At 39.5% G+C, this 23,002-nt stretch overlaps 1 long non-coding RNA gene across 1 annotated transcript in view; it reads left to right on the top strand.

Annotated features, from left to right (window-relative positions):
• Positions 1-22,726, top strand: part of LOC308620672 — a 60,400-nt gene extending 37,674 nt beyond the window's left edge. Inside the window, exon 3 of the long non-coding RNA XR_014016353.1 lies at positions 22,621-22,726. This is a non-coding gene — a long non-coding RNA (uncharacterized lncRNA). The remainder of the gene's footprint in view (positions 1-22,620) is intronic.
• The last annotated feature ends 276 nt before the right edge of the window (positions 22,727-23,002 follow it).

The following is a 23,002-nucleotide window of genomic DNA, read 5'->3' as shown; positions in this document are numbered from 1 at the left end:
CTGCTGCTCTGCTTATTCTAATTTTTCACCTGGGTGATCTGACTGCTCCCATGGCTTCAGCTGCCCTCATGGGGCTCCACTCCAGCTGTCCTAAAACATTTTTCCCTTAAATATGTCATCTTCTCTCTCTAGTCTCCCAGCCTTGGCTCATGCCCTACAGGGGTTGCCACCAGCCCCCAGTCCATTTCCTCTGAATATCTCTTATGCATCTTTTTGGATTCAGCATGGACATTATATCTCACAGCAGGGATCTTCCAATGCTTTTGCTTTCATAGGTACCAAATTCATTTAAAAAACCATGCATACCCTTGCACAATTTATATTGACCATCAGAAAGTGTTATCATAAGTTTAGGCAGTTGCAAATGAGGTAATTTCTGGTTTACTGGAAACACTGACATTTTAAAATAAAACTGGACTTTAAATACTTCAGTGATTTGATGCCTTTCATCACCCTTTTAAAGAGTGGATGGACACGCTCTTTAACAGTTGGAAATTTTGTATCATTTCTCTGTATCATTTCTCTTTCCCTTTGAATTTATATTTTCATTCTACTTCTCCCATAGAATTTCACCCTCATGTAAATTATTTTAATCTTGAAAGTCTTTTATTGATCACTCTCTCATAGCTCTTTGCCACAGAAATATGTAAATAAATTGAAATTTAAAAAAAATCCTATGATCACAAACGTTTAAAAGTTACATTTTCTTTTTTCTGGATCAAGTTTTCATTGCAATTACACAGCACATGGCAGTACACAATTAAGCAAAAGATTATAAAATATATTACAAAATTTTAATAAATAATTATTAACTGCAAAGGTAAATGATTAATGAGACAGGCCTTTATAAAAATTGATTTATATTATCCATGGATGGTTATTACTTATTACCCAAATGAGATAGCGATAATGCATCAATTCTATTCCAATTTTATTGCAAAACCTCAATCACAAACATCAAAGTTTTATTAGGGCAACGTCATTTGATTCTTTGAGCTCCCTCCAAAATGAGCGCTTAAAATAACATAATTATCTAGCATAAAAAATTATTTAAAATTTTCTTTTGGTTAACAACTATATTATATGCTCCCTTAATTTTGTAAAAGGATTTGTGCTTTAGCTATTAGAATAATTTGCTTTCTCAATTGCTGGGACATAAACCCAAAGTTTTTAGCAAAACTTATTGGATGACTGTTAATTATATCTGTTACATTTTCACCTAGCTGTTATCTTATTTAACCCACTAAGTTCAGCAAGATTTGGGGTATATCAAAAAAATTTTTAATTTCAAAACTCCTTTGTTGATACTTTTTTTTTGCTAAAGTTATTTTATATTGCCACATGCTTTAAATATATTTTTATCAAATCCTAGGAGCTTCTGATTATAATCATTCCCCACTTATGGAAAATGTCTAAAATACAACCCAATTGACATAAAGAGTCCTCGCTCTTAAGATAGCTGCATTTGGTCTTTCTATGTGGAAAGAAATAAATTGTTTTATGGTCTATTTGGCTTCGGATTATGTGAGTGTGTGTTTTATTTAATGACATCATAACTGACCAGGCTGTTCCGTTAATGTTCACATTTCTCTGGCTTTACAGCATCTTGTGTCCTGCTGGCATTTCTGAAGCGTAATTATCATCTGGAAATGGAACAGAAGAATGAATTCATTTAATCTACAGACTCTTTTTAAAGCTACTTTCTTCATAAATGCTTATTATATGGTTTATTTGATTCAGTAAAGCTGGTTAAAGAAATTAAATTAGGTGCAAGAATAGAATTATATTGATCATATGTTGATGGAATTTAAGTTATATTGATTCCATGACAACCAGCCTCAAATAATCAGGATAGTCACAATGACTAGGTACTCAATAAATGTTTTGCTGAGTAAATGAATAATGAATGGGAAAAAATACCAAATAAATGTCCACATAGTTGCTTGAAATTTTCCAGTAAACTCTACCTACTTCTGAAATTTCTCCTGTTTCTAATTCTCTTAAAAAGAAAATTAATATCAGCAACTTACATTTATTAAGTTTTTACGAGGTATCAGGCACTGGGCTAAGTGTTTTGCATGTATTAACTTAGTTATCAAAATGCCATGGGTTTGCTATAAAGATTAAAAGTGTATAAAGTTCTTACACAAACATGGAAATCTGTATCTAATATTAAGAGATTTAATTGACATCTTTCTAAATTTAATTTAACTGAGAAATGACATCATTCCCCAATCCTCCAATAGTACAAGTTACATATTTCTACAATTGCTACAAAAGCCTCTGATTTTATTTTCTTTAATTTTTAATTTTTATTTATTTTTGGCGGCTTGTGGGATAATAGTTCCCCAACCAGGGATTGAACCCGGGCCCTAGCAGTGAAATCACCGAGTCCTAACTGCTGCCCTGCCAGGGAAATCCCAGAAGCCTCTGATTTATAAATAACCAATTCAAATCCTTCCAGAACCTGTGTTGATAAACCAAAGTTTGTTTGTGTGGCCTTTTTTTTTTTTGCGGTACACGGGCCTCTCGCTGTTGTGGCCTCTCCCGTTGTGGAGCACAGGCTCCAGACACGCAGGCTCAACGGCCATGGCTTACGGGCCCAGCCGCTCCACGGCATGTGTGATCTTCCCGGACCGGGGCACGAGCTCGTGTCCCCTCCATCGGCAGGCGGACCCTCAACCACTGCGCCACCAGGGAAGCCCTCACTGCAGTTTTGATTTGCATTTCCCTGGCGATTAGTGATGTTGAGCATCTTTCTTTGTGTCTGTTGGCCATCTGTATGTCTTCTTTGGAAAAATATCTATTCGGTCCTCTGCCCATTTTTTAATTGGATTTTTGATGTGAGTTGTATGAGTTCTTTGCATATTTTGGATATTAACCCATAATCGGATACATCGTTCGCAAATATCTTCCCCGTTCGGTAGGCTGCATTTTCATTTTGTTGATCATTTCCTTCACGTGCAAAAGCTTTTTAGCTTGATGTAATCTCATTTGTTTATTTTTTGCCTTTTTTTCCCTTACCTGAGGATCCATATCCAAAAAAATATTGCTAAGATCAATGTCAAGGAGAGTACTGTCTGTTTTCTTCTAGGAGGTTTATGGTTTCAGGTCTTACATGCAAGTCTTTAATCCATTTGGAGTTTATTTTTGTACATGGTGTGAGAAAGTAGTCCAGTTTGACTCTTTTGCATGTAGCTGGACAGACCTCCACTTTGAACAGCCAGCTTTTGTCATGGTCTCTACTGGATGTGAGACATATGTGTAATGAATAGAATTCTCACTTTAACACTGGTTCAGTGTGGAGACTAACTCTCCTCTCTTTACGGGACCTTTTCAAGGTGCAAAGCAATTAACACCTTTCTTTCAAGGACAGCGTGCAGAGTTCTTGCCTATAAAAACCAGCATCCTTAGACAGGGAGCAGCTAGTGACAGCTATTTCCTTCCATCTCCAGTGATGGTGGGAGAGACAGTCAACGATGCTGCTCCTCCTGGGCTCTTGGTATACTTGCCAGACCATCAGTGGGCTGGGTCAGAAAGAAATGGGGAGGTTATAGGTTAGGTGTACATGAAACATGTGCAGGAAATTCAGGCAGAGCAGTCCTACCAAAAATGCATGAAGTGGTTTTAGAAGTTTTACCACTTATTGCATGATGGAAATAGCATTTATTTTTTGGTAATGTTTTCTTAAAATGTTGCAATAAACCCTCTCAGCAGCTGTCTTAGACTGGGTCTCTGAGGAATAGACTCTGAAATGGAGGTTTATTCAGGAATGCTCTTGGGAAGCCCACCTGTGAGGGAGTGCGGGAAGCAGGCTTGGGCAGAAGGAAAACTGAACTGTGATGCGGATGCAGCAGAGGCCTCAGCTGATCCCACAGGAGTCCTGGAGCTGGGCGGCCCTGTCAGCGTTGTCCTGAAATGAGGCCAGGGCTTTATTTTTCACCTACATCTCCCACCCTCCTTACCAGTGACCAATTATAGGTTGGAAACTGCCCCTGGGGCAAGAACATGACATTTGATCAGGCAGCATGTTTTAGCCAAGGGCAATTCCTGGTGCTGGAATCAACTGTGAGCTGTCAACAGCCAACGTTCCCAGCAGCTGGGGAAACCTCACCACAGTCCTGCAGGGGGAGTCTGGGCAGCACAGCTCGCGATATTCACTACAGCAGCAATGAGAAGGAAGGCAGGAAGGAAGGGAGGGAGGTTTGTTAGTTTTATAAAAATGACTGAGTTTTCATATTTCAAGAAAGTTGATCACCAAAGGTGTTGAGGTACTCTAACAAAGAAAGATAGTCCCCATCCCACGTCCCCCTACCCCCAGCAAATGCAAGTGTTCCAACTGGATATTCTTATGGAAAAAAATGAACCTCATTCCTTACCTCAAACCATACATAAAAAATTATTTATAATCCCATAATGAAAACATCATAACTTAAATGTCAAAGCTAAGCAGTAAAACTTTTAGAAGAAAATATAGAAGAAACTCTGTGACTTTGCGAAAGTAAAGATTTCTTAGATAGGACACACACACAAAGAACAAATCATAAATGAAAAATTTGATCAATTTGATTTCATTAAAATTGAAAACTTCTGTTCGTCTAGCATCACCCATAATCATAAACCACTGACTAGGAGGCAATAGTCACAACACATATACCTGACGAGGGACTTGTATCTAAAATATATAATGAGTGCTTACAACTCAATAATTAGACAAAAACCCAATTAAAAATGGACAAAAGATTTGAACAGAAATTTCACTAAAGGAGACATATGAATGGCCAACAAGCATATGAAAAAATAGTTCCACTTGACAGGAGCAGAGTGGGTCTCAAAAGGACTAGAGTGGAAACTCATGAATATCCAACTATACCACTACTTTACTAATAAAAAATGTTTTGATCAACAAATAAATATTTCAAAAAAGTATATAATTTTAATTATTTTTACACTCCTTTCACTCTCACATTGGTGATCTGGATGATAAATTATGTGGTCACCTCACCTGTGAATGTAACCCAAACTTCCCTCGTTGGGTATCATGATTCTCCACTCCCTTCTTTTTTTTTAAATTGAGATATATATAGTTGCTGTACAATATTATATGTAACAAGTATACCACATAGTGATTCACAATTTTTAAAGGTTATACTCCATTTATAGTTATTATAAAATATTGGCTTTATTCCCTGTGTTGTATACTATATCCTGGTAGATTATTTTATACATAATAGTTTGTATCTCTTAATCCCCTGTCCCTATCTTGCTTCTTCCCCCTTCCCTCTCCCTGCTGGTAACCCCTAGTTTGTTCCCTGTATCTGTGAGTCTGCTTCCTTTTTGTCATATTCACTAGTTTGTTTTATTTTTTAGATTCCACATATCAGTGATATCATACAGTATTTGTCTTCTCTGTCTGACTTATTTCACCTAGCATAATGCCCTCGAAGTCCATCCATGTTGTTGCAAATAGCAAAATTTCATTCTTTTTTATGGCTGAGTAGTATTCCATTGTATTTATATACCCCTTCTTCTTTATCCATTCGTGTGTCGATGGACACTTAGTTTGCCATGTCTTGTCAACTGTAAATAATGCTGCTATGAAGATGGGCTGCATGTATCCTTTCGAATTAGTGTTCCCGTTTTTTCTTTTTCTTTGCAGATGTATAGCCAAGAGTGGAATTGCTGGGTCATACGGTGGGTTCTAGTTTTAGTTTTTGGAGAAACTGTCACTTCCTTCTTTTTGATGCACATTCTGCTCCTGTCAAATGACACTATTCACTTTCCACATCCACGTCTTGTATTTTTCTGCCTCTTGGCCTTGATTTCTGTTAAGTCCCAATCCTCAACCCCATTCCCATTCCCACACAGCTTTTTCCTACCCCTGTTTCCAAGGCCTCAGCTAACCCTTCTACAAAGCCCTTTTCTCTAGCCAGATCTCTGTTCCCTGGTACTTTAATTCTTTTGGATGATTTATCACATTTTATATCTATATTTCTTTAAGCGCATGTTTTATATCCTCTTCTTTCCTCCAGGTGCTTTAAGGCCAGAGGTAGTATCTTATTCATCTTTATATCACCCATAGTTCCTAGCACCGTATATATACTCAGTAAACATTTGTTAAAGAAATGAATCTGTGAAAGAAAGAACAAACAAACCAATGAATGAATGAGTGAAGCCTCTGTTTAGCACAGGCGCTGAGCATGATATCAGCATGCATGGTGTCGTGAAACAGACTTATAAGGGTTTTTTCCCATTGAATGTGTGATCATTGGTAAAATTTTACAAATCCATTTTAGGATAAGGTCTGTGCACACGAAGTAACTAAAAATCTTTCTTTTTCGCACTTCTGATTTCTTGAGGTTTACTGGAATGCTTCTGACATCCTGCTACAAAACAAAGAGGGAAGTGTGGAAGTGTGGAAGTCCTTATTCAAAAGGTCCTGATCCATGGTTTGCCTGCCCCCAGGACAGCCTGTTCCATCAGAGTCAGGACTCCAGCCAGCAGCTCAGATACTGACGTGATGCCCATTGTTTGCAGATTCTGCCCCCAGGCTTCTTCTGTGAGGAAGAGCCAGGATTTTATCTGATCCTTATTCAGGCTGCGCTATAGGGCACACCGGCATCATGGTTCAGAATTTTTTTGTGTGTCCTCCATGATGCTTGGCACATTGCTTCACACATACTACATGCTTGCGGCTCAAAAAATAATAATACGGTAGTCTCTCCTTATCCACAGGGAATACATTCCAGCACGCACAGTGGATGGCAGAAACGGCAGATAGTACTGAATCCTATATACACCATGTTTTTTCCTATGTATACGTATCTATGATAAAGTTTAATTTATGAATTAGGCAGAGTAAGAGATTAATAATAATAATAAAATAGAACAGTTATAACAACATACTGTAAAACAGAATGTGGTCAGCCTCAGAATATTTAAATGCCTCTTTATCTGTTGAGAATGTAGAATCAATAAGAGCATGAGCATTTTTTTTAGCAGCTCAAATGATGCAAATGTATTATCTTAGAGTTCTGAAGTTCTACGTAAGTTCATGTACGTGTTGGTACATGTCAGAAGTCTAATGTGTGTCTCACCGGGCTAACATCAAGGTTTTGGCAGGACTGGGTTCCCTTCTGGAGGGTCCTTGCTTATTCAGGTTGTTGGTAGAAGAGACCTTGCTGGGATCTCCGTTTTCTCGCTGGCTGTCATCGGAGGGCTGTTCCCAGCTTCCAGAGTCTGCCCACATAGCCACATGATTTGGCCCATGCCCCCTTCCTCTATCTTCAAAGAAGCATGGGCATTCTTAGCACATGAAAAACACTGTTAGGTTTGGAAGTTCGGAGTAATAAAAGCCAAATATATGCAATGAGTTCTTAAAACAGTGACAACATGAAAGTATTAACTAAGGATAGGAATATTAAAGCATCTCACTAGATGCTTTATTTAAAAAGCCATTCTTACACCCACCATGAGAACTGACAAAAGTTCAGTTCACGATTTCAAGAGGTACTGGTAGATGACATGGCATTCAACACTAGAAACCAAGATAGAGATCTAGAATTTAGGACAAAGGGATAACTCTTGAAAAGGCTCTGAATAAATGAGTAGAGACCCCACAGTCAATTCTCACTGACTCCATAAAAGACATGTAACTTTGTGATTTTTATCACAAAGTGCAGCCACACATGTCTGGGGGAAGGCTGCTCCTGAGGTGGGGTGTGCCCTACTGGGTTTACAGACTCCCTGAAGGCCAGTGTGGCCCAGGTGACATGAACGAGGGGACAGTAGGAGGAGACTGTAGTCAACTGAAGAGCAGGGACAGTAAACTTGAAGGTTCAGGGAACACGTTCTAGAGGAAGAGAAGATGCTGGGAGAAAAGTAAAAGCTAAAATTAGACGGAGGGCTTTGCTCATAGGCTAAATTTGAAGTCATGTCTGTATATTCAACGATCACTTCTGAGTACCTACTCCACAGCCTGGCAGGCGCTAGGTATAAATGGTAAATGAATAGTCCGAACGTTTAATGGGTTCTATGTGGCTCACAGATCTATCTTCCATGAACTACCCGAGAGGTTGTCAACCATTTTATAGATGAGACTAAAACTCAGCCACCCTTTCAGGGGCTGAGAGGCCATCCTATAAGGCTGTATCAGCAAAAACCCGATTTAAACAGGGTCACCCCCTACTTGCCCTCACTAAAATGCCTACTTAGAAGGAGACGCGAGGCCTGGTTTTGGATGCCCCCGACCTTTCTGGAGCTCTGGGGCTCTGCTTCCGGGCCCCAAGCCAGGGTTGAGCATGTGTGAGCTGCTGTGCTCAGCTCCCGGAGTTCAAGGGCAGGCCTGACTCTCTTCTCTAAGCTTGCTCAGATCTTCAGCCAGCTTACCCACTTAGGAAGTTCGCCTTGCCCTTGCGCAGAACAAACATTTACAAAAGATGGCGTGGAATTCTGCTCCAGTGTCATTTAGGAAGGCCAGCTATTCCCAAGGCAAACCCTCGCAGCCGCACAACAAAGAATTGGAGGCTGCATTTCCTCAGCAAGAAGGCCCGTAGGGCTGGGCCCCTCCACTTGGGCCCCTCATTACATAGTTCAGGCTGTAAATGAGGCTGATGGTTTTCTTCCCCTTTCCCTTTTTTTCTCCCACAGAAAACAAGATTCACGGTGTTTTCCTTAATTTTACCTTCATTAATCTTATTAGGTTTCGGCAAAGCTTGTTCCATGAACGCCCCGACGGGGAATGTTTTCTTTACCAAAGTTCATGATTCTCCTATTCAAATCACTAATTTCCATGGTTTCACCTCAGTGCTTTAGTGCTCCTCAGGCCTTTCAAGAATGAGCTCAATTATCAACCCCGAGTGAATCTGAAACCTGATTCGGTCTTCTTATGATCTGATTAAAGGAATGGGGTTTTATAAATGTCACTAAAGAAATAGTCGAACCTAGACTGCTAGAGGCTGGCCAGGCAATAATTTCCCCCTGTGAACTTGTGGCTTATTAGCTTTCGAATATTTGAAGCAGATCAGTGGTCCGGTGGTCATTGTGTGTCTTAGGGGGTTAAGATTTTACCGAGAAAAACATTCCTTATAATATTTGGCATGCACATTCCAAAAAAAAAAATCCTATTATGAGACTGGCAGTTTTTAAATTAATTATTTGAGCTTGAACAATTCAAAAGCATCATCAAATTAAAACAAGGTAATTTGGCACAGAGGTTATTGCCCATCATGTCTTCTAATTACTTTTCTGTATTTTGAAAAAACAAAAACAAAACATTAAATGCTGAGATAATGAACTTTGGGGGCGGTGTTCCGCAGCAGTCCCCTTGGTGATGGAAAAACAGTGCTGACTTCCAAACAGACCCATCTGATCTTTCCCAGAAAGATCTGTTTGTAGGCAGTGGCAAGTTGAAGACCCAGTCTCCTTAGAACATCTTTACAGCACAGTGGTCACAAATTGTACACATGGTAATGGAGCAAGGAGAATTTAAAAAAAAATAGACACAAGGGTGCTTTAAAAAAATTCAACTTTTTGTAGTATAATTTACATACAATTAAGTGCATCTATTTTAAATGTGTAGTTTAATGAGTTTTGACAAATGCACACAGTTGTGTAACCACCAGTGCAATCAAGATAAAGCACATTTTCATCACCCCCCCAGATCTCCCTGTGTCCCTCATGGTCCATGGCCCCCATCCATCCCACTTTCCAGGCCCAGGCAACCACTGATCTGTTTTCCCACTATAGATTTGAATTTCATGTAAATGGAATCATAGAGTATATATTGTTTTGTGTCTGTCTTTCATTCAGCAAAACATTAAAAAAAATCCATCCATGTTTCTGTGTGTATCCCTAGCTTGCTCTTTTTTATTGCTGAGCAGCATTTCATTGTATGGATGTACCAAAATTTGTTTTTCTTCCCGTTTTTTTCTATTTTAATATAGCTGCTATGAACATTTGTGTATAAGTCTTTGTGTGGACACACCAAGTCTTTTTGCAAGAATAACTCTAAGAAATGTAAAAGGTTCATGTAAAGTCATAAGTTCAGTTGTCAAAGGGGAGAGGCAGGTAATGTAAATGAGGGAAGCAGGGTAGGTGTAAGCCAAAAGGAGGTGGTGGGGACTATAAAAATTTGCCTTAGGAATAGTTTTCAACTCCTGGTTTATAGAAATAATGTTAAATATGAAACAGTAATTGATCAAAACTATCAAAAGAAAAAGTTTTATAGGTCAACTCATTCCTTTGGGTCAGGGAACAAAGCACTTTTTCCAGACTTTCCCCTTCCCACAGGCATCATGGCATAAGAATCAAGAACATAAAATTGGGGCTTAGACAGTCTTGGGTTTGAATTCTTGATCCACACCCACTAGGTACTTACATACGTTCAACAAATTCAATATTTGCCACATTTGCTTGATATTTTTCTCTCTTGCTCTCTGTAAACCTGAGTAGAGTTTAAGACTTATGAACAATTCTTTTTGTCCTTACAATATATCCCATTAAAGAATACTATGCTCAAAAGTTACCTTGAAAAATTCTTTTCTCTGTGTGGTTATGATATCAATTTTATGTACAATTAAGTTCTTTTATTTCTATTTTGCTTCAATTTTACGGCTTGTTTGTTTTTTCCATCTGATGTTAGTGTATTTTTAGAACATATAAAACATTTACAGTCTTCAAAAGTCCAGATGATATAAAATGTATCTTTTTTATATCCTCAGAGAAGTCTCACTCCCATCCCCAACCCCTCTCCCCATAAATAAACATTTTAATCCTATTGCAACTTATCCTTCTTGTAGTTCTTTTTAGAAAAATAAGCAAATACATGTATATATTCACATTCCTCTTCTTTCTCACATAAAAGGTAGTGTACTATAATGCAGTTCTGCATCTTGATTTTTTTTTTTCCATTTAACAGTATATCCTGGAGAGGTCTCTGTATTGGTTCATCGTTCTTTTTTATGGCTGTGAAACTTGCTGTTATGTGGTTGATCCAGCCATTCCCTTTTAATGGACATGTGGGCCATCTCTGATCTTTTGCCATGAAATAATGATATAGTGAATAACTATATTCATTCATGCATACGTTGTTTCATATTCATCTTGTCTTCAAAGCAGAGTCTTAGGAGTAAGACTGCTTGTCAAAGGGTAATTGCATGTATAATTTTGATAGATATAGCCAAGTTCTCTTCCATAGGAATATACCGTTGTGCATCCTACCAGTAATGTGTGAGAAACCTGTTTCCCCACAGCCTCACAGAGTTATCAAGCTTTTAGGTTTCTGTCAGCTAATGGGTAAGAAATGGCATCTCATGCAGTGTTAGTTTACAGTTCTCTTATTATGAAAGAAGTTGAGCATCTTATAATATACTTGAGTTATTTGTATATCTGTTTCTATAAGCTGTACGGTCACGTTTTATGCCCATTTTTCTGTCAAGTTTTGTACTTTTTCTTAAGAGCCCTTTGTATATTAAGGAAATTAGTCCTTATTATAAATAAAAGTTGCAAATATCCCCCTTCCACCATTTATCTTTTGTTATTATTATTGATGTAGTTTGCTTATGGTGCTATTTTGTTACTCAATAAAAAGTTTTTAATGCATTTAAATTTATTATTTTTTTCTTTTTATTGTTTTCCAGCCTTTGAGTCATAGTTAGAAAGACTTTCCCCAGTGCAGGTTATAAAGGAATTCAACATGTTTCCTTTTAGTAATGTTCTGGTTTTATTTTTTACATTTAGATCTTGGATCCATTTAGCATTTATTCTGGTAATACTGTAAGTTTTTAAACAAATTTCATTTGGCATTTGACTTTTTCTTTATTTAATAGTATTTTTAAGATTAATCAATCAAATGTTTTTATATTTTATCATAGGCATCTTTTCTGCTTTTAAAAGTATAGTAGGGACTTCCCTGGTGGCGCAGTGGTTAAGAATCTGCCTGCCTATGCAGGGGACACGGGTTCGAGCCCTGCTCTGGTAAGATCCCACATGCTGAGGAGCAACTAAGCACGTGCACCACAACTACGGAGCCTGCACTCTAGAGCCGGCAAGCCACAGCTACTGAGCCCGCGTGCCACAACTACTGAAGCCCGCGCGCCTAGAGCAGGTGCTCCGCAACAAGAGAAGCCACTGCAGTGAGAAGCTCGCGCACCGCAACGAAGACCCAATGCAGCCAAAAAAAAAAAAAAAAAAAAAAGAAAAGTATAGTATACATTAATTGTAGACAGATTGAAAAGCAAGTATAAAGAAGCAGAGAAAAAATTTCAGTTTACATATGTGCATATTTTCATTTTTACAATAATATTTTGTATTATTGTGATAATACTGCCAATACAGTTTTGTATCCTCCTCTTTTTCACTTAACATTCTAGCATAAGCACTTTCCCATGGTCCTAAAAGCGACTCATAAACATGCATTTTAGTGCCTGCAAAATAGTCCATAATTTGGATATATTATTATGTACTTACCCATTTTCACCTTGTTGATATACTTTTTTGGTTACTCTTTCAATTGTATCACCAACTCTGTGATGAGTATGTCTACATTGTTCAATTTGGAAGATAGATTCCAGAAGAGGAATTGCTATGTGAAAACCAAAGCACATTTTTTTTAGAATCCTGATACACAGTGTTGAATGCTTTCTAGAAAAGTTATAGCAATTAACATTGCCATCAGCAATATATGATACTATCACTACATCTTAGTACAGCATATTTGAGAAATATCTCTTCCCTTCAACAAACGTTTCTTTTTTTAAATCACAGAGGAAGTAAAATTCTTAGTATGGAGCAGAAAAAAGTAAAATTCAAAATATTTTTGCATTGACCAGTAAATTTAGTTTTATCCTCCTTAAATCTTGTATAAGTCATTATAGTGATGTTTACATGATTAAAACACTACTAAAATGTCAGATGCATAATTTGCATCTAACTAATAAAAAATGTCTCATATTGTCCGCCTGCCGATGCAGGGGACACGGGTTCGTGCCCCGGTCTGGGAAGATCCCACATGCCACAGAGCGGCTGGGCCTGTGAGCCATGGCCGCTGAGCCTGCGTGCCTGGAGCCTGTGCTCCGCAACGGGAGAGGCCACAACAGTGAGAGGCCCGCGTACTGCAAAAAAAAAAAAAGTCTCATATTAATTCTTTTAGCAAGTTTTTATTGAGTATATTCTATATAGCAGGCACTGTCTGGGTCACATGAGATACACCAGTAAACAAAAGTCACCCCTTCACATACTTTAGTTACCTGGCCAGACCTTGAAGCATCTGAGTTTGCTGCATCTTCTATACATTAGGCTGTCTTGCATTTCTTTTTTTGCAAATATGTTTACATTCATTTATCAAACACATATATGTTGATTGCTTATATTATGCCAGACACTGTTCTGGGATCTCAAGATAAGCCAGTAAACAAAACAAAGACCCTCCCTCGAGGAACTTGTCTTCTAGTAGGGGAGCATGCAATAAACACTAATGTAATAAGTAAGTAAGTTACATAATACGTTAGAAGGTGGTTAAGTATACAGGTAAATAGGGGAGCTGTCAGAAGCAGCAATGCACTATGTAGGTGAAGCATCCTAACCCACAATCTCCTCCACTATTATTTCCCATTAAGTTCTCTTTGAGGGCAAAAATGTCTTTACATTTTTTTTACATCTTTTTAAAAACTTTTGTTTTTAACTAGTTTTAAGCTTACCAAAAAAGTTGCAAAAATAGTGCAAAGAGTTCCTAGATACCCTTCACCCAGCTTCCTCAAATGTTAACAATGTCTTACATAACCACAGCATAATTATCAAACCCAGGAAATTAACATCGATACAATTTGAATTTCACAATTCCCCCCCTCCCCTGTTCTTTCTCTGTTCCAGGAACTTATCCAGCACCCTACATTGCATCTGGTTGTTATTTCTCCTTAGCCTCCTTTAGTCTGTAGCAATTTGTTAGGTTTTCTAAATCTTTTATGACCTTAACACTTTTGAGGAGTAACCCTCATTTTGTAGAATATCTCTAAATTTAGATTTCTGATGTTTTCTCATGATGAGAGTGAGGTGATAAATTTTTGGCCAGAACGCTAGAAATGATGTGGTGTCCTTCTCAAACCAAGGGGATCATGATGTCAGTATATTTTATAACTGGTGATTTTAACTTTGATCATTTGGTTAAGGTAGTATCTGAAAAGTCTCTCCACTGAAGAGTGACCGTCTTTCCCTTTGTAGCTAATAAATATCTTTAGGGACATATTTTGGGACTTTGCATTTTCTCTCTGTGTTTTCCCTGCCCCTGCCCTGCCACTTCTCCAAGGAGCCCTGGTTCCTTTTATTGGAGAATGATGTTTAGAAACCGAGATCTGGGCACTAGATGTGATCACTGAGACTGAGTACCATGGTTTCTAGGCCCTCTCAGCAGACAGCTAGGAAATTATTATATATATCTATAAACCATTCATATATATGCATCAATACCATCTATACCCATCTCTATTTCTGTATGTATCTTTATGTTTTGATCGGTGTACGTATGTACACATATATACATATATATATATAATATTATGAGTTTATACTGATAGGTTGGATTTCAGTTCAACACCACAGCATTCATTTTAACCTTTCCCCTTTCCTTATTTGCAACGTCTTTCATCAACAGTGAGAAATCAGGCTGTGATTATCTACAACATATTGATTTATTTGTTCTAGTAAACATTTAATGAAACACGTGTTTACTAAATAGAATACAGTAGTTTACAGTAGTTGTCTTTGGCCTGACAGTATTCAGTCGAGATGCTGTTTTCCATGGTTACTTAGCTCAGCTCTTTTCATCCCCCCTCCTTTAGTGTAGTTATGCTATTCATTTGTCGTGTTTGCAATCTACTTTCCGTTCCCTCTATATCCGGGTTAGTTTTGTTTTATTTTTTAGGGCATATAGAACAAGGTATATGAAATATTACTATGGTTTAAAAAGCAGGGCTATAGGAAAAGGCGGACTCAGAGATGTTATTAATCTTTTAAAACTCAGTTCTAGGTACAGTGTTGGCAGTTCAATCAATATTTATTGAATAAAAGAATTCATTTATAATGTCAGTGCAAAATATTGAGATTCTAAAAGCACAGTTGCAATAGTATTTGAAACTAAAATGATGGCATTGGAAAAACATGGCTGGGAAAGAAAAAGTTAGAAGAAAAATATATTAACAGAATTAAACTAAATCAGAGGGGAAGATGGCTTCAGATTCTCACTTTGGCTTTTCTGTCTTAATTCTGTAGCTTTTCAGTTAAGCACTTCTAAGGAGTCTTACACAAATTTGAGAAATGCCAAATTTGACAAAGACTTCTCAAAAACTGAGTAATGCTCACATCAGAGTTTACGTTGCCAGAAAGCAGAGTTACCTGTAATACTATTTTCTAGTATATATAGGTATATTATTCTATTATTTTATAGAATCTGAGGAATCTACTTTCCATTTTCTGTCTCCTTGTAGAATGTAAAGAAGTTTCAAACAAAAGAACATATTTAATTACTAACATTATGAATCTGCATGCTTCCTCTAAGTAAATGCCAGAATAGGCCACGAATAATTTAAATTTCATTGTTCAAAGAAGGGGTGGGGTTGGAGGACTGGGGGAAGGTTTCATTTCTTTCTGTTATCAGCTTTTGTGGGACACCTTCCATTGTCAATTTTTTTTCTATGTCCTGTTCAAAGAAAGTCAACATGGGGTTCTTCATAAAGTCTGTAAACATGTTTTCTTTTTTTAGAGTGGAGAGATGAGGAACTAGAACAAACTGCAGCGTATAATGTAGAAATGGATTTCTGAGGAGAGTCTAAGTTAGATCCCTATCAGCTGGACTTTTCTTGAATATGTTCATCCTGGTTCCCATGTGTACTTTTTTTGCAGGCAAACTATAGTGTTCACCAAAACAGAACCTTTTCCCCAGTTTCTCACTGATAGTCCTCCTGGGCCCTCATCCTCCCTCTTCCTGCCTAATTGCGCTCTCAGGAAAGAATCTGCATCAGTTTACTCCAACTTCCATGAATTAAAGTCCACAGGACAGGGGAAAGGAGAAGGAAACCAGCACTGATGGGGGGTTTGGGGGGAGGCATATATCAGCCACTGTGCTGGGGTATATATATTTATATTTATATCTTAAGGCTCATGTCTAAAATGAAAACATGGAAGGGATTTGACCACCATGTTAAAAGAGTTTTAGTGAGAAAGTAAAAAAAAAGTTTATTTTAACACATGGAGTTATCCCTTTTGTGAAAGCTCATCTACTCAATCCGCTGCAAAGGTTGGGAACAGCATCTTCTTTAACTTCAGCTTGTCTCTTCCTCGTGCCCTGGCTAGTCTTGTCCCTCATATACCAGACTCTGAATAGCATTAGCTGAAGGTTAAGTTGTTTTCACTGACAATCAGAAAAGATTCTGTTCACTGATAGAGTTCATTTCACAAATATTTATTGAGCTTCTGCTTCATAAATCTCATTTCCTGTGAAAGGGTGATTGAGAGAGGATGTACACGGAATAAACCATCACCCCTATTTCAGGAAGCTCACAGTCCAATGGTAAACATACTCACAGAGTGTGATAAGGGAATGTGTATGTGTGTCTATCAGAGTGGGTCTCCATGCCCTGTGACTTTGGCTTTCTAATCTCCATCAGGCTCCAGGAGTCTCACAAATCCCGTGTTCTGATTTCCCTTTAACCTGCCATTAACGTGGTCACTTTCTCTGGCTCTCACAATAATAAACACGGTGGGCCGGTGATAAATAACTCTATGAGGGCTGTTCTATTTCCAGCTGGAAGGAGCCTCCTTATCCTTGTTAGTGCTCAGCGGGATTTAGGGGCTTAAGCTTGGTGTCAGAGCACCTTTTTCTCTCCCAGGATACACTACTTTTTCTTAGCTCTTATCTTGATTCACTCAGCTGTTTCTCTTTATGCTCTTGCCCCAACACAGGGTGGATGAGAGGATGTGTTGGTCTCTTGTCCCAAAGAGGTGAGATTCATCTAAACCATCCCTTTAGATGGTTCTGTCCCTGCCGATGATGCTGGGGATGAATTCAGAGCAAGGGAAGGGGACAGTCGGGTTGGCCACCACCATCGTGAACTTCTACTCTTCCCTCCTGTCTCTCTGGAGTCCTGGGTATGGGGCAGGATTTGGCTTCATGTTCAGTTTCTCAGGAATTACCTAGGACTTGATGAGAAAGGTGACTTCTAACTACTCTTGGACTCGCCTCAGCCAGTTTCATGAAAATGCCAGCTGTTCCAACAGCTAAATGTCTCAGGTATACCCTGTTTATTGTGATGTGTTTTCCTGAAGGGCCCTGCACTCTTGGCTGGTGAGGTTGAGGGCCGGGTCTCTCTGTACAGGGTAACCACAGAGTGGGCAAAATTTGCACAGCACACACGTTTCCTCATCCTCAGCTAGGGCCATGTGTGGGTAGTTAGAGATCTCTGAGAGGGAGACAGTGTCTCTTGCTTCCAGCTTTCCTTTGCACACATCTCCAAACCTAGAAAAACGCTGAAGACAGAGAAGTTCCGAGGAATGGGAAACAGACCATAAATAGCCACAAATACTCTGGTTTTACTGAGAAATAAAAGTTAGGAGTTCTTTGACTTGCTTCCTCATCCCAAAGGTTTTTGGAACCTAAAGACTTGGACCTCTTTGGATGAAACCTAAAAGATAGTCACCAGGAAGACAAAGCTGATATTTCTATTTACTTTGTTGAATGTCCTGCAGAACTTGGGTAAAGATCTCACGGTTTTGTCTAGAGTTTCTAAATAATGGCTGGGAAAGATGTCACAATACTTTGCACGGTCGGGGAAAGGAAAGCAGTATCGGAGATGTAATATTTATCATATGTCTGTATGATTGCATGTGCTTGTATAAACACTTCAGAGGTATTTTTAAAGTATTTACAAGTCATGGGAGGATATTCACAGAATGATTGCCATTTGTTACCTTAGGATGGGGATAGCGAGTAGGGAGTAAAGAGGGTGGAGGGAGACTATTAATTTTCTCCTTTATACACTTCGAATCTGGGCTTATTAATTTTCTCCTTTATACACTTCAAATCTGTTCAAGTTATTATAGTAAGTGTTTATTTTACATTTATAATCAGAAAGTAAAGCATTCTGTTATAAAAAGGATCTGGAAGGTTTGCTTGTGCACCCGAGGCTGTCTGAGAGCGGGATTAAAGGAGAGCCTTGCTGATCAGGCAGGAGAGTGTTGAGCCTCACGGGGCGCCTCCGACAGAGCAGGGCTGCCCCTTGGGCTGTGCTGCCACAAGGAGGAGGTCCAGGCGGCTATGGGCCACGGGCCTGGGGGAGCCTGCACGTCCTCAGTCCTGACCTCCAGCAGATGGCATCACAGACCCCGGGAGTGATCAATCAAGAGGCTGGCTAGACCTGGGGCTGGAGGGAGCATCTTGAAACCAAACGAGCTGATAAGCAGGGAGCACGTCAGCAAGGCCTAGAGTCTAACATCATTCTTAATTGTAGCCCGCACTGAGTGGGTGCTCAGGGGCCCAGAGAGCATGCTAGTGCTTTGCAAATCTCTTCTTTAATCTACCACATGCCTATGAGTTGGTACTGCTATTATTACCCATTTAACGGATGAGAAACAGAAGTTTAGAAAGCTGTGTCATTTGTCCAAGTTCACTCAGCTTCCAACACAGTTCTATAGTGAAAATATAGTTAAAGCTGCAGAGTTATAGTATATTAATACGTGTGTGTGGTTATATGTTTATATATTTATGGTACATGCTATATAGTCTCCTAGTTTTTCCAGCACTTTCTCACACCTGGTTAATCCTCTTTAGTCTAAAGTCTCCTAAAAAAGCAATAAACATATTGAATTTATTTCAATCTCCCGCAGGGTCTGACGTGTCACAGGCCCTCACTAAATAGTAGTTAGTTGTATTTATTTGTCGCACACAACACTGACAGGACTCAGACCCCAAATAGGTTGGCATACAAGCTCCCCACGTCAAGCAGGGGAAGCAGTCAGCAGCAGGTCAAGCCTTGGGGAGAGCCCCGGGAACACTACTTTATGTGGAGAAAGTGTTCTAAATTCTTCAGCCCACTCTTTCCTCATATCTTTCTCCTCTTCCTCTTCCTTTCCTTATAAAAACATCTGAGTTTGTGTCCTGGGATAAGAGAAAAATGCGGGTCCTACCCAATTTAGTTCTTCCTCTACTGATCTGATTAGAATAAACAAGAGCCTCCTAGGACTTGTAAAAAAAAAAAATCCTTACTCAGATCTTGGATGAATTATTGCTGAGAGGTTTTAATTGGCTGTGGTTGGCTTCTGACCTCTTGTACAGATTGATTTATGTGGTGAATTTGCAATCAACTGTTGGAAAAATTGATAGCATGGTAGCAGATAGAAGTTGCTGTTTGAATAGAGCTTGGAAAATATTTATGCCATGCCAGCCCCCACTGCAAACACCCAATTTCATGTCTGAAGACAGCACTCCCTAGGAACGCTGATGGACCCTAAGCTAGCCCTACATGTTCTGTTTATAAAATCAGATACGTGTTGCCATTTTCCAATCTGCAGGGGGGGAAATATTCAGTTAACATGTAGAATTATGTGTTTTATTTTTCCTATAATTGTTCTTAAGCCTCCTACAAGATTTTACGTATAAAAGTTTCTCTTTCAACACAAAAGTGATTTGCTGTTTTCTTCCCCCACTATTTTAGTATTTCAAATGGTTCTTCCGGAGACATGACTTCTATTTGTGAACCGCTGTTCTAGGGATTTGGACAAGCCCTCAGACTGAAGGACTGCAGGTCCTCTTTCTTTGCGTAAAGAAGCAAGTCAGATTTTGACGGACGGTGTGAGGCAAAAGAGGCTGTGAGCACATGCAAAGTGGTACAATGATTCCACATCAACCTATGTACCTGGCCCTAGATCCCTTTAGAAAATCGGAGACCTGTGCTCAGTGATATTTCTCTCCAGTTCACATTCCTTCTAGGATGCAGAACACAGTTCAGATCCAATGAGCCATTCTTAGAAAATGGTTTAGAAACAAGTGAAGCATTTCCTTGTATGAATTCCTATAGCTTGTGTGTTACACTGACTTAAACTGATTATCAGCCACCTACTATCTCAGCCCTGTCTTCTTTATCCAACAAGCTTCTAAATGTTCCCTGCACTTTGTTAGGTACAGAGTCAGTGCCTAATAACTTGGTGTTAACCTTGTTCCTTCATTCCTTCATTCAGCAAGTCTTTATTGAGTACCTGCCATGAATAACCTCTGAGCAGGCATCAAGTATACAGTGGTGAGCAAAACAGATGTGGATCTTACCCTCACGGGGCATCGCTTCTATGGGAAGGCAGACACTGAACACATGAAACACATAAATACGTCATTACAAATCATCATATGTGCTAAAAAAAGAAAAAGAGCAGGATGCTGTGGGCAGAATAAAAGAGGAGGCCGACTTTACGTTTTGTAGTCAAGGAAGGACTCCCTGAAGAGATGACATTTAAGCTGAGACCTGAAGAAAGAAACCAGCCACGAGAAGCATGGGGAAGGTCATTCCAAGCAGAAGTAACAGCATGTGCAAAGGCCCCGCGTAGGAGTAGGACTGAGCAGGTACAGTCCAGGAGCTAAAAAGGGCCTGTGTGGGTCAAGCGTAGCGAGCAATGCAGGAAGAAGGAGGATAGATGATCAGAAGACCAGAGTCACTTAAGGACTGTACAACTTAAGAAGTCTGGACTTTGTTCCCTGAGCAATGGGAAGATGTATAGATCCCTACAGTACCTCGCGAAGACACTGCATGGAACCTCTGGCTAAAATAGGCCTCTTCTCAGCCTTAGGTCAAATTAAACAAGGTTGTGTCTTTACAGAAAGTTTAGTATATCTCTTTAGGTATGTTTTTCAGTGCATACTATATGCTTTACATGTGTATTATACAATTGAGATAGTATTTGCTTGTGTTCACTTAATGTACCTTGATTTTTAATGACTTCATATTATTTCAATATGGATGTGCCATAATGGATCTAATGTAGTTCCTAGTAGACATTTGAGTCTAATAACATAGTATCTGTATTAATAACATAATGATAAATAAGTTAAATAAGAATGTATAGAACTTACATATTAATCTTTGCACACATATTCCTGATTAGTTCCTTGGGGAGAATTCTTAGAAATGAAATTGCTGGGCCCAAAGAATATGCTAACTTTTCTGATGGAATCAAAAGTGCCAGCCTGGGGGCTTCCCTGGTGGCGCAGTGGTTGAGAGTCCGCCTGCCGATGCAGGGGACACGGGTTCGTGCCCCGGTCCGGGAGGATCCCACATGCCGTGGAGCGGCTGGGCCCGTGAGCCATGGCCGCTGGGCCTGTGCGTCCGGAGCCTGTGCTCCGCAACGGGAGAGGCCACAACAGTGAGAGGCCCACATACCGCAAAAAAAAAAAAAAAAAAAAAAAAAAAAAAAGTGCCAGCCTGAAAACTATCAATTAACAAACCCACATGTGAAGTTTGAGAGTAGCCACTTCAACAGGGGTACTGTTTTCAAATGGTGTGTATTGGGCTGCAGAGGAAATGGGGAGTTACTCAGGTCCACTTGGATTGGAATCTTGGGTCTCAAGCTTTGTGTACTGCAGGTAAGTACACAAACCCTAACCTTAGTTTCTTCACCTGTAAAACAGGGGAGATAATAGTATTTGCCTCACGAGGCAAAGATTCAGAGAAATCACGTTTGGAAAGCACTTAACAGAGTACCTACCCAGAATAAGCATTTACTAGTGTTCTGTCTCTCTCTCTCTCTTTCTCTACACACACACACACACACCTACACACACACACACACACACACAATGTTACGTTATGTCGTGAATTTGGATACTCTTTTGAGCAAATGGAAAAAAGAAAGTTCCTGTCTTTGTTATCGCATCTTTTAGGCATTGAATAAAGTGTTTTTCTACTTTCTCCTGCCAAATAAGTATAATTTCCACATTCAAAGGTCAAATTTCTCTACATGGATATTTCCTTTCCAAAGAGAAGAAAAGTCATCTTTGACTAACACTGGAGTTAGAGATTATCTGTTTTGCATTTGAATCTTTCATTATTTCCTTATATTATGAGGCAAAAAAATGTGGCTTGGAAGTAAGAGCCCCTAAAGACCTGGGTGGGAAGGCTGGCTCTTGCCACTCACAGGCCGTGTGGCCTTGGGCCGGTTGCTCACCCTCTCTGAGTCTCATTTCCCCCCACTGTAACATAAGGTAATGCCACCTCTCAGTGTTGTGAGGATTAAATGAGGTTAACACAGGCAGGGGCGCTTGACCTCTGTCGTGTAGGAGATCAGTACATGTTGAACCCAAATCCCAGATCCAGCTCACAAGCACTGAACAGTGAGGATGTGAGCATGTGAAACTTCCTATATTCATGAGAAAAGACATCTGCTCTTGGGTCAAGCTCAGTCTTTTATTCCTACAATGATCAATTGCCTCTTCCCTTTCATATGCTGTCCTAAAAAATCACAGTGACCCTGACTTATAACCAAGATAAGAAAACACAAGTGATAAGGAAACTGATGAATCTCCTGACACACTGCAGGGTTATTTGAATGATTAAGTTGACCTGCCATTTTCCTCCTTTGTCAATCTAGAAAAACTCTGAAATGGCCAAGAGCTCCAAGGCAGCCAGTAGCCCAACGAACTGAAGAGTGGAAAGAGCGCCTGAGTTCATGGTCGTCCTGAAGGAGTGTCAACACGTAGAGAACCACTGTTTCTCTAAAGGTTAGTGTGAAAAGGTCCATTCGTTCCCATTGAGAGTGATGGCCAGAACCAACCTGGGCATTTACAGATTTTATTTGAGGTGGGAGGGTAAGAAAGGGCCCAGATAATCAGAAAAAGCTTGGGTGGATCAGGACTTTAAAAGTCATAACTCCAGGGCCTCCCTGGTGGCGCAGTGGTTGAGAGTCCGCCTGCCGATGCAGGGGATACGGGTTCGTGCCCCGGTCTGGGAGGATCCCATATGCCGCGGAGCGG

Source organism: Mesoplodon bidens (genome assembly GCF_964165515.1).
Source record: "Mesoplodon bidens genome assembly, chromosome: 7".
Taxonomy (NCBI): Eukaryota; Metazoa; Chordata; class Mammalia; order Artiodactyla; family Ziphiidae; genus Mesoplodon; species Mesoplodon bidens.
This window is presented reverse-complemented; position numbering and strand designations above follow the sequence as displayed.